The sequence below is a fragment of the Lissotriton helveticus genome, chromosome 4_1 (genome assembly GCF_964261635.1).
Source record: "Lissotriton helveticus chromosome 4_1, aLisHel1.1, whole genome shotgun sequence".
Classification (NCBI taxonomy): Eukaryota; Metazoa; Chordata; class Amphibia; order Caudata; family Salamandridae; genus Lissotriton; species Lissotriton helveticus.
The window spans coordinates 935,357,965-935,371,094 of record NC_136063.1 but is presented as its reverse complement, the minus strand read 5'-3'; positions in this window follow the sequence as shown (position 1 = coordinate 935,371,094).

The window sequence follows — 13,130 nt, the reverse complement described above, 5'->3', positions numbered from 1 at the left end:
ACGCTTTAAGAACATGTCTGACTGAGTGACAACGTGTCCCCTTCTGCTCAAGCAAATGTAGAAAATGTCACTGAGGTTGTTAAAAGCGGGTTGCAGGTGGCACTACAGAACAGTTGACAACGTGTTTATACAGATGCTGCCGGATCCTGGTATTGATTCGTTAGGCTACCAGTACAATAAACATGTTTCTTTTATCTATGACATTTTTAAACTTCAAAAACAAGAATCAGGTGGTTTCAATAAAATCGCTCTATTTCTAATTCAGTAACTATTTTCCTCTGCAGCTTTTTCCTTCTTTGTTTTGTCCCACAGGTTCCCACATACTGCCCTTGTCTGCTGTCATACATGCACATATACGCACACACATACATGGGGATCTCTCAGAGTGGAGGTGCGGGAGGGAGACCGTTTATTGCGGGTAAGTGGAAACCGTACCCTCTCTGCATGTTCTTAATGCCTGAACTGTTACTTTGAATGTTTCTTTATTATACTTTATAGCTTGTTATTTTCATTTCTCTTAATTCTCTTTTCTTAAGCACTGCTATACCAGCTGGTATGGTCGGCGCCATAAATAAATAAGTATGCAGATGTTTTCCAACTGTGGTTTCCAGGGACACTACAGACATCTGCCTAGTGCTGTTTCTACGTCACTCAGTATCTGTTATTGATCCCCTGTTGTTTACAATGTCACACAACATCTTGGTGGAAAACAACCCTGAGGCCACTATGGATGCATAATGTGTTAGTATCTTCTTGTGTGGGCTATAAAAATACCTTCAGACTAAGGGACTGGATTACGCGGCACAGCCTCGTGACAGACACAAAAATGGTTAAAATACATAAAGCTGTCTGATTGATTGTAATTACAACCACATTCATTAGCGCCACTACACAGAGTTTTCCAATAAAGGGCTACTTTCCTTTTATCATGTTTCTTTAAACACTAGGGTTCACTTCTGCTTTGCCACTTGCAGCGGCCCCTCCCAACCCCCTCTTTCTTTCTTACAGGTATTGCCTCATCTTCTGTCTGACTCTCTCCTTCTCAGTGGTCGCAAAGTTGCTAGATTGCTTTTATTCACAACCACACACATTAGCACCACTCAACAGAGTTTCCCAGTGAAGCGCTACTTTCGTTTTCTCATGTTTCTTTAAACCAAAGTGTCATGTCTCCTGCTTTGCCTCAACAAGCTGCCCCTCCCCACTCTTTTTCTTCCACTTATTGCCTCTCCTTCTGTCTCGCTCCTCCTCCTTAGTTGTCGCAATGTGGCTTGATTGGTGTTACTCACAACCACACAAATTAGTCCCACTGTAAAAGTTTGCCAATGAAGTGCTAATTTTGTTTTCTCCTCTTTGTTTAAACAACATTGTTACCCGGGTAAGGGAGTGCACCATTCGTGGAGGTGCTGCAATACCTGGTGCAGCCTCGGCACAGAGAAAAAAAGGAGTTAAAAAGTCAAAAAGCAGCCGGGTCCTGCTCAGTTGTATTCTGCGTATTGACACTCTTGGCGGGTTTGTTAAATATTGCTAATTCAGTGAGGCAAATAGAATTCTTTCCAGACCCCCTCTCTCTTTGGTCTATCTCTCGCACAAACACAACCCTTATCTTATTATATTTGTCTCTTCACTCCTCAAAGACTACCTCATTAATACCCATCTGCACCCACCACTGCCCAATCCCTCACATTTATTTCCTTGCTGTTCCATATACCTCCTTTTTCCTCTAACCCTGCTCTCTGCTACTGCATCTTGTGATGCACTCTCATCCTTCCCCTCTGTATTTCCGTCTCAGTTTGTCCATTCCACTCCAAAAAAAAAACCCATAAAGACATTGTCATTTACAATGCCAATAGCTCTAACTCTCGCAAATGTGAGACCTATCACATTGTACATGTTTGTTCTTCTTTTCAGGTGTGCTGTATTCTGAAGCACACATTTAATAAGGAAAATGCCTCTAGTGATTGTTTTTGTGCAGGAAGATGCACATTCCTGCACAAAAACAATTGTTCCAAAAACACATGGTGCAAGGACGACTATGTTGGTGAATGGCTGCGTATTGTGAGCCGGTGCTGGCTGAAAAGAACGCACGTATCTCATAAATACGGTGCATTCCTATCCTTTCGAATGGCGTAGGGCAGCACAGCAAAATGACTTGCGGAGCTGCGCTACACCAATTCTTTGTAAATGTGCCCCTCAGTGTCTCACTAGATTGAATTTCATTATTAGGCCTGAGCAAACTTTAAATTACTCTGGAGTAATCAGAGTAACTTCGGAATTTTCACATTAGTCTTTTGAGGCAAAATGGCTAAAAATTACACAATTACGCCCCTTTGCATACTTTTGAGTACTTTAGTACAAACATTCTACCACAGGAGCACAGGAATACCAAACATCGTGAGCACACACTGCTGTTTGTGTTGTGTTGCATTTAGTACTATTTTCCTACGCAAAATGCTTCCTTGGGTATATTTTGGATGAAAAGGTGCTAAAAAACTAGTGCTAAATGCTGGCTTATGCTCCTTGTGTAATTCAGCGTCACCTTGCTTAAGTTTGCTGCAATTTCACAAAATTATGATACAGCCAATTACGTGAGTTACACCCACCCCTAGTCAGTATGTAGTAGTCAATCCAAGTTAGATACCATGGGTGTACAAAGTGAATGTATAGTCCCTGTCTATGGAGTTTAAGAGTTGCAGGTTTTAATAAGAGCATTATCGTGAATCAAATCAATAAGAATATTTTTGTCCCTGTTGTTTTGTATGTTTAGTTTTCCATACCCTTCTAGGACCTGGGGCAAGATGTATCAAAGGGTTTATCCCATTCTGTGTCTATGGGGAAATGCGTTGATACATATGGCCCCCTGGTCTTTGGTGACATTCCAAGCGCCTCTCCCATCAGGACTTTTGCCTCTATGAACAAGGTGAATATCCACCCAACTTGAAGAGAAAATCACAATTAGCTCAACAGTCAAGCCAAGGTGAAGAGCTGAGCAATAGCAATGGCAAATCCTCCAAGATATGTACAGTTTTGTGAAAAGCCTCAACAAATATCTTTCAATTTATTTGGACACCTTTCCATTGATGAATGGGTAAACACATCTGCTGAAGTTCAAATGGAGAAGCCTGGAAAACTTCACCAAAACTTTGCTGCACCTGAACTGGATATACTTGAAGAGCAGAGGGCTGAAATCAACACTAGAACAGCAACAAAATGGGCGACTCAAATATTCAGAGACTGGTTGGTAGAAAATGGGTTTGTGCCAGACTTTGAGATGAAACCACTGCCTGAACTCTGTAGCCTTCTGAGACATTTTTATGCAGAGGTAAGAAATGCTAAGGGGGAATGTTACAGTAATCAAAGCCTTATATCAACAAGGACTGGACTAAATAGACAAATTAATAATCCTCCTTTTATCAGAGCTGTTAATATCATGCAAGATGCTGAATTTGAACCCACTAACAATGTGTTAGTAGCAATTTAAAAAAACAACATCGAGGAGGCAAAGATATCAGTATAAGAAAATAATTTATATCAGCACAGGACTTGTCATTGATGAAACACTGTGGTATCTTGAACTGTGAGGAACCTCTTTCACTTCAGTACAGAGTTTTTTTTTATACCCAACTACACCTTGCAAGACGTGGCAGGGAAGGATTACGGGAGTTGCCTAAAAATGCTTTCCCCTTTCAAGTAGATGAAAACAACCAAGAGTATGCAACCTTAACTTTTAACGAACAAACAAAAAACCACAAAGAAGTAGATGAGAAATTAGATACCAAAACAGAGGTCGCATCTGTGCCCAGCCAGGCAATATGTGTGCTGTGAAATCTTTGAAATTTCATATTTCCAAATTGCCCAGAGATTGCACATGCTTCTTTGTTCAACCAATGAAACTTACTGTGGAGGATGCTGCAAGTGCCTCTTTTTGGTATTTTAAAAAACCCTCTTGAGAAAAACACAATTGGAAGACTAATGAAAGAAATCAGCAGAAAAGCAGGATTAAGTTGCATTTACACAAAACATTGTCTGCGCTCTACAGCTGTGCAATTGCTTGCAGATAATGGTCTTGAAGCTCGACAGATTATGGCAGTCACTGATCACAAAAGTGAATCTAGTGTACAGAATTACTGGAAAGCTTCATCTGAAGATCGAAATATATGGTCCACTGTACTAGCAAATGCAGGTAACAATACCAAGAAAAAAATATATAACAAATACATAAATGGGCCAGAAACTTGTGTAGAAATAGAAGACAATCCTTCTTTGAAGATACGAGGGAGCAGAGCAGATCACAATAAGAAAAAAAGTATTACCGATGTTTTCTCTCACTCTAACATCACATTTAATGGCAATGTACAATTTTGAATGAAATGAAACCTTATAAATGAAAACTTACTGTAACAAATTATTTCTGAAGGTTGTCATGCTTTGCAAAGTTCCTTCTTTTCCAAAAGTATTAGTGGGCATGTTTAACTCCTAAATTTGTAACTTGTTATTCCATGATTTAGTACTGTAATTGTTAATGGTGTAATAAATAATATTTTTTCACAAACTTAGCTTGTTTTTTATTCTTCCTATCTGTACACAGTTTCATACCACTGTACAAAGGCAAACCTCTTATGGTAACCGCTTAGATTGTTACTGCTTCCACTAAATATTTTCCAGCAGATAAAGAGTTTTATTGTGCAAAAGTCTGAAAAGTATGAGTTTTCTTGTTTTGAAATAAATCGCCTTGTGTAGCTCACTTGGATTTGCTCCATCAATGCCATTGTTTCAATGAACCGACAATAGCAACACATTGGCAGGCCTGGTACTAAGATTGACTATATATATATTCACTGAAAAAACCATAGGTTATAGACCATATATAGTTAGGAATTAGCATTTAAAAAACCTTATTTTACTCACACAAAACCATTGAAATTCCATATATAGTTAGTTGCACTAACTATATATCGCGCACCCGCAATCCACTGCTGATGATGTCACATATTACATCATTCATGACATGGTCAGTGACATCACTGATGACATCACTGATGACATCTCAAATGACATCACTGATGACATCATCCAGTGACTGTGTGTTTCTGTAAAGTTTAAATATGTTTTACATATTGAAGAATGAGTAGATGTAGAAGTGTCTGGATGAAGGATTTAGTAGGTGCGTGACTGACTGTATGAGTGAGTGATTAAATGTGTCTCACTGAGTGCATGGGTTAGTGACTAAACTGTCTTAATTTGTGCATCATTATGTCTGTTGTTCTGTAAACTGCTGCATGTGTTGGTCAGTAGCTATATGAGTAACTATATGGGTTATTGATTGATTGCCCAAGTATTTGTATGGGAGACTGAGTGTGTGTGTGGCTGGCTGGGAGGTGTGTGACTCTGTGCAGATCAATGTGTACTTGTATCAATGATTGTATAAGAGAGTAAGTATGTGTTAGTATATGTTTCAAAATGTAAGGTGCTCTATGTTTAACTGTATAGATTAGAAAATGGAAGTGTGATTGATTATTTACAGGACTGACTAGGTGTGTGAGTAACTCCATGGATGAGTGACAGAGTGTGAGAGTCTGTATAGGTGTATGAGTGCATATGATAGTGTTGTAAAGATGAGTGATTGTATGTATGAATGATTGTATGGGTAAATGAGTGAATGTGTGTGTAAACATAGGAATCACTGAGTGCGTATGTAGTAACTAGTATTGGTGTGTCAATGGTTTCAAAAATTATACTCTGTATTTAACACTGGGTGTAACAGAGGTTATATTAAAGTGTGAGGAGATGCATTGTATTGTCACATGAATGATATCATCAGTGATGTGGTCATTGATGTCAAATGAGATGTCATCAGTGATGTCATCAGTGATGTCATTTGAGATGTCATCAGTGATGTCATTTGAGATGTTATCAGTGATGTCATTTCAGATGTCATCAGTGATGTCATCAGTGATGTCATTTGAGATGTCATCAGTGATGTCATCAGTGATGTCACTGACCATGTCATGAATGATGTAATATGTGACATCATCAGCAGTGGATTGCGGGTGCGCGATATATAGTTAGTGCAACTAACTATATATGGAATTTCAATGGTTTTGTGTGAGTAAAATAAGGTTTTTTAAATGCTAATTCCTAACTATATATGGTCTATAACCTATGGTTTTTTCAGTGAATTTTCAAGGTTTTGTAAATGCTAATTCCTAACTATATATGATCTATAACCTATGGTTTTTTCAGTGAATTTCAATGGTTTTTTAATAGCAAATATCATAAGCTGTCGAATGTCAAGTACGTGGTAAGTGAAAACATTTTCGTGTTTATGCACACTGATCTGCTTTGAATGGTGCCCCCCCCCCTCATTTCTATTAGGAGTACTCTCTCTTTGCACATAGTGAAGGGTAGTTAACGCAGGCCTTTGCCCCCGTTGTAATACGTCGTGCCTGCTTCTCTCTCCATTTGATTGATTGTTATCCAAGTATTTACTGTTTTAGAATTGGTTCTCTTTGGTTCATTCTCTATTTACAAACAAACACAGAGTCGCAATACTCTGTTTAGTCTTTGCAGATAACGAAAAATCGTGTAAAAAAAAAAAGAAAAGGAATCGAGCAAAATCAGTAGGCCACTAACGGGATCTCTTTTTGACCTCGCTAAAATAGAAACATTAGGAACAACCCCTCATGACAAATACAAAACTAGTGAGATGAACTGAACTCCACACAATGATGGCTGCAAAACAGCTCGGCTCCGCCACCCACCCCGCCCAAAATAACGATAAAGAGCGGCTGCCATGATTGGTTGCGGAATGGCCACGACGGAGCTACGAAATGGTACTGCTCTCATGCTAACCCCAGCTTCAGTCTGAAACATCCAGAAACACTGTAGACTACCAATTCGATCAGTTCCGGTAGCGCCCCAATGTAACCCGGTAGAGAAGAACTAGCCCTCCCCTCTTTGACTGATGGTTCTTGTTGCCTGTCCCTTCTGTTGTCATTTAACAGAACTATTTAGCCTGCTGAAAGGGGTTGTGTTCCGACCGCTGGTTGGTGGAGACATTTTGACTATATTCTGGACCTGCGTTGTCGCGTAATGCGTCATATGACGCGTCGCGTTAGCGCATCCGGAAGTCATCCGGGGCGCGCAGCGCGTAACGTAGGCATAACAAGTCATGTGACTTGTTAATAAAACTTTTCATTGGTTCATTTTACTTTTCTTATTCTAATGATGAAAGGCTTGGTCATATGACCTAAAAATTACGCTTTTTATTACTTCCGAACATTATTTTTTCTTAAATATATGTTATAATGTTCCAGGCTAATGTACTTTCCCGGAAAATTTACAACTGTCCTGCAAGTAAAATATATTCTTTTTTCGAAAAAAAGAGCGTTTCTTCGTCCCATGACGGAGCCGTTGAGCAAAAGAGGGTCGACCTGCTGTCTTAGTCGCCGATACGCCTGAATATGAGATTCTTATCGATCACTTTATGTTGCAGGAATAGAAAACACAACAGCCCTTGACCATTTATCTTTACTGCGTTCCTTCGTATTATACCTTTTACCCTTCATGTAATTGGTCTGCTTTATTTCACTTGCCTTTTAATGATTCTAAAACAGTGACTATTATTAAAAACTTTACCAATGTATATACTACTACCATGTTTTCTTTTAAAAACCTTTATTGTGAAAATTTCATTATACAAATACGAGCCTATAACCACGTGGGCCGGCCACGGAGCAAACTGTAATCGTATATGATGAGTAGACATTTACACTGTAGAGGAACGTAACGGGCGGGCCATTAGGTTGCAAGAACTACGGAATCGGTGGACGTACATTTTATAACTAAAATACGACAGGGCCAGTTACAATAAAATTATCTAGATATACATTTGCGGGCAAGTACCATGGGTGACGTTAATTCGAACTTTCAATAGTACAGTAATCAATAACACATCAGAACTTAATATCAATAGGGATGTCGAAATATTCAATCAATTCTCGTCCCCGCCCGCCATGTGCTTCAAAACTGCATACGTATCTCGTGATTTCAAGGTTCTGCAACCAGTACACAACAAGGAGTTACGAGTCCCATTTATTCCGGCGCCATTTTGGGCGAGGACGGGCAGGTCCAGGATATAGTCAAAATGTCTCTACCAACCATCGACTATGATGATGTTCATATGCTGTATTTATTAGAGTAACACTCATCTGTCCACATGAAATTAATTTGCCACAATCTAAACATGTCATTTTAATCTTTCCAAAGTTCTTCTAAATATTTGGGACCGTTTCCCTTGCCTCTGATGCTGTCAGTGCCACTTCTTTGATGAATGTACTAGCAGGTCAGGGGTTCTCCTCCAAATCTCTCTTTTATGCAGCACTATAATTAATTGGTGCCACATCTCCATATGACGATGCATGGTATAGTTACCATAACTATATATTTTTTCGGTTCCTCTGGAGAGTTCATCGTGGCAGATGAAGCGTGTAACGTACCGGGCATTTACCTTTTTTTGCATGTACAGGAAAGGAAAAAAAAATCGAGCGTCCGAGTTCTAAGGTGTCCCAGGGCCATTTTAGTGGACCAGGCCCAAATCCAAAGAACAGGCCGCCATTTTGAGAGTCCTGTTGCAGCCGCCTGTCGCTGTAGCATCAAGAGCAGCCGAAACTCAGCTGAATGGCAACTGAAACGGTAAAGGGGCGCCCCACTACAGCAGACGAGCCTCCACCTAGGAAGGCCCGTTCACGCCACCTCCCCCCCCCCCCTTCGGGCACCCCACGCCGTTATTCGGAGCAGTATTGTAGGATGGCCACACCAGTGCGGCAACTTGCTAGACATCACCTCGGTGGTAACCGAATCTCAACGCCTTGTGGTGTCTTCTATTCAGAAAACATTGTTATGCTGCCTTCGACCTATTCGCCGCAAGTGCGCACACAACTCAACTGCATAGCTTGCTAGACACCACCTCGATGCCATCCGGATCTTGGAATCTCAGCGCCTTTTGGTGTCTTCTCTTCAGAAAATATTGTTGCGCTGCCTTTGGCCCCATTCGCACATCGGTCCGCTACTGACGCCATCTCACAGGCTAATGGGGCGCCCCACGCCGACTTTCAGCATTGTAGGATGACCACCCCAGTACAGCAACTTGCTAGACATCACCTCGGTGCCATCCGGATCTCGGCGCCCCACTGCAGATGAAGTGCCTCTCAACTATGAAACCACCACGGTGACATCCGGATCTTGGCGCGTTGTGCTGCCTTCGGCCTATTCGCACATCGGTCCGCTACTGACGCCATCTCACAGGCTAATGGGGCGCCCCACGCCGAGTTTCAGCATTGTAGGATGACCACACCAGTACAGCAACTTGCTAGACATCACCTCGGTGCCATCCGGATCTCGGCGCCCCACTGCAGATGAAGTGCCTCTCAACTATGAAACCACCACGGTGACATCCGGATCTTGGCGCGTTGTGCTGCCTTCGGCCTATTCGCACATCGGTCCGCTACTGACGCCATCTCACAGACTAATGGGGCGCCCCACGCCGAGTTTCAGCATTGTAGGATGACCACACCAGTACAGCAACTTGCTAGACATCACCTCGGTGCCATCCGGATCTTGGCATCTCAACGCCTAGTGGTATCTTCCATACAGAAAATATTGTTGCGCTGCCTTTGGCCCCATTCGCACATCGGTCCGCAACTTAGACATCACCTCGGTGCCATCCGGATCTTGGCATCTCAGCGCCTTGTGGTGTCAGTCAGAAAATATTGTTGCGCTGCCTTTGGCCCCATTCGCACATCAGTCCGCTACTGACACCATCTCACAGGCCAACAGGGCGCCCCACGCCGACTTTTACCATTGTAGGATGGCCACACCAGTGCCACAACTTGCTAGACACCACCTCGGTGCCATCCGGATCTTGGCATCTCAGCGCCTTGTGGTGTCTTCTATTCCGAAAATATTGTTGCGCTGCCTTTGGCCCCATTCGCACATCGGTCCGCTACTGCCGCCATCTCACAGGCCAATGGGGCGCCCCACGCCGACTTTCAACATTGTAGGATGGCCACACCAGTGCGGCAACTTACTAGACACCACCTCGGTACCATCCGGATCTTGGCGCGTTGTGCTGCCTTCGGCCTATTCGCACATCAGTCCGCTACTGACGCAAACTCACAGGCCAACGGGGCGCCCCACGCCGACTTTCAGCATTGTAGGATGGCCACACCAGTGCTGCAACTTGCTGGACACCACCTCGGTGCCATCCGGATCTTGGCGCGTTGTATTGCCTTCAGCCTATTCGCACATCGGTCCGCTACTGACGCCACCTCACGTGCCAACGTATTTTCTCCGCATTTTATACCCTATGCCGCATAACAGGTCATGTGACTTGTTTATAAAACTTTTCATTGGTTCATTTTACTTTTGGTTTCCTAATGATGGAAGGCTTGATCATATGACCTAAAAACAACACTTTTCATTGGATGAAAACTTTTTTTTTTTCCCAAACGATGAAAGCCCCACCTTGTTTCTGGATGTTTCAGACTGAAGCTGGCGTCAGCATGAGAGCACCACCATCTCGTAGCTCCGTCGTGGTCATTCCGCGAGCAATCATGGCAACCGCTCCCCACCAGAAGCCTACAGGAGTCGGGGGCCCCCAAAACTTTTGATGAATCCTCAAGGCGGAGGGGACGCTTTCGAGAATGGGGTCCAAGACCTAGCAGACAAGCATCCGATTTCCAAGGTGTCCCAGGGCCATTTCAGTGGACCAGGCCCAAAAAGGAAAGAGCCTGCCGCCATTTTGAGAGTCCTGTGACAGCCGCCTATCGCTGCACCGCAAGAGTGGGCGCAACTCAGCTGAATGGCGGATTTTGACACAGTGGACCAAAAACGGACGGAATGGCAACTGAAACGGTAAAGGGGCGCCCCACTACAGCAGACGAGCCTCCACCTAGGAAGGCCCGTTCACGCCACCTCCCCCCCCCCCTTCGGGCACCCCACGCCGTTATTCGGAGCAGTATTGTAGGATGGCCACACCAGTGCGGCAACTTGCTAGACATCACCTCGGTGGTAACCGAATCTCAACGCCTTGTGGTGTCTTCTATTCAGAAAACATTGTTATGCTGCCTTCGACCTATTCGCCGCAAGTGCGCACACAACTCAACTGCATAGCTTGCTAGACACCACCTCGATGCCATCCGGATCTTGGAATCTCAGCGCCTTTTGGTGTCTTCTCTTCAGAAAATATTGTTGCGCTGCCTTTGGCCCCATTCGCACATCGGTCCGCTACTGACGCCATCTCACAGGCTAATGGGGCGCCCCACGCCGACTTTCAGCATTGTAGGATGACCACCCCAGTACAGCAACTTGCTAGACATCACCTCGGTGCCATCCGGATCTCGGCGCCCCACTGCAGATGAAGTGCCTCTCAACTATGAAACCACCACGGTGACATCCGGATCTTGGCGCGTTGTGCTGCCTTCGGCCTATTCGCACATCGGTCCGCTACTGACGCCATCTCACAGGCTAATGGGGCGCCCCACGCCGAGTTTCAGCATTGTAGGATGACCACACCAGTACAGCAACTTGCTAGACATCACCTCGGTGCCATCCGGATCTCGGCGCCCCACTGCAGATGAAGTGCCTCTCAACTATGAAACCACCACGGTGACATCCGGATCTTGGCGCGTTGTGCTGCCTTCGGCCTATTCGCACATCGGTCCGCTACTGACGCCATCTCACAGACTAATGGGGCGCCCCACGCCGAGTTTCAGCATTGTAGGATGACCACACCAGTACAGCAACTTGCTAGACATCACCTCGGTGCCATCCGGATCTTGGCATCTCAACGCCTAGTGGTATCTTCCATACAGAAAATATTGTTGCGCTGCCTTTGGCCCCATTCGCACATCGGTCCGCAACTTAGACATCACCTCGGTGCCATCCGGATCTTGGCATCTCAGCGCCTTGTGGTGTCAGTCAGAAAATATTGTTGCGCTGCCTTTGGCCCCATTCGCACATCAGTCCGCTACTGACACCATCTCACAGGCCAACAGGGCGCCCCACGCCGACTTTTACCATTGTAGGATGGCCACACCAGTGCCACAACTTGCTAGACACCACCTCGGTGCCATCCGGATCTTGGCATCTCAGCGCCTTGTGGTGTCTTCTATTCCGAAAATATTGTTGCGCTGCCTTTGGCCCCATTCGCACATCGGTCCGCTACTGCCGCCATCTCACAGGCCAATGGGGCGCCCCACGCCGACTTTCAACATTGTAGGATGGCCACACCAGTGCGGCAACTTACTAGACACCACCTCGGTACCATCCGGATCTTGGCGCGTTGTGCTGCCTTCGGCCTATTCGCACATCAGTCCGCTACTGACGCAAACTCACAGGCCAACGGGGCGCCCCACGCCGACTTTCAGCATTGTAGGATGGCCACACCAGTGCTGCAACTTGCTGGACACCACCTCGGTGCCATCCGGATCTTGGCGCGTTGTATTGCCTTCAGCCTATTCGCACATCGGTCCGCTACTGACGCCACCTCACGTGCCAACGTATTTTCTCCGCATTTTATACCCTATGCCGCATAACAGGTCATGTGACTTGTTTATAAAACTTTTCATTGGTTCATTTTACTTTTGGTTTCCTAATGATGGAAGGCTTGATCATATGACCTAAAAACAACACTTTTCATTGGATGAAAACTTTTTTTTTTTCCCAAACGATGAAAGCCCCACCTTGTTTCTGGATGTTTCAGACTGAAGCTGGCGTCAGCATGAGAGCACCACCATCTCGTAGCTCCGTCGTGGTCATTCCGCGAGCAATCATGGCAACCGCTCCCCACCAGAAGCCTACAGGAGTCGGGGGCCCCCAAAACTTTTGATGAATCCTCAAGGCGGAGGGGACGCTTTCGAGAATGGGGTCCAAGACCTAGCAGACAAGCATCCGATTTCCAAGGTGTCCCAGGGCCATTTCAGTGGACCAGGCCCAAAAAGGAAAGAGCCTGCCGCCATTTTGAGAGTCCTGTGACAGCCGCCTATCGCTGCACCGCAAGAGTGGGCGCAACTCAGCTGAATGGCGGATTTTGACACAGTGGACCAAAAACGGACGGAATGGCAACTGAAACG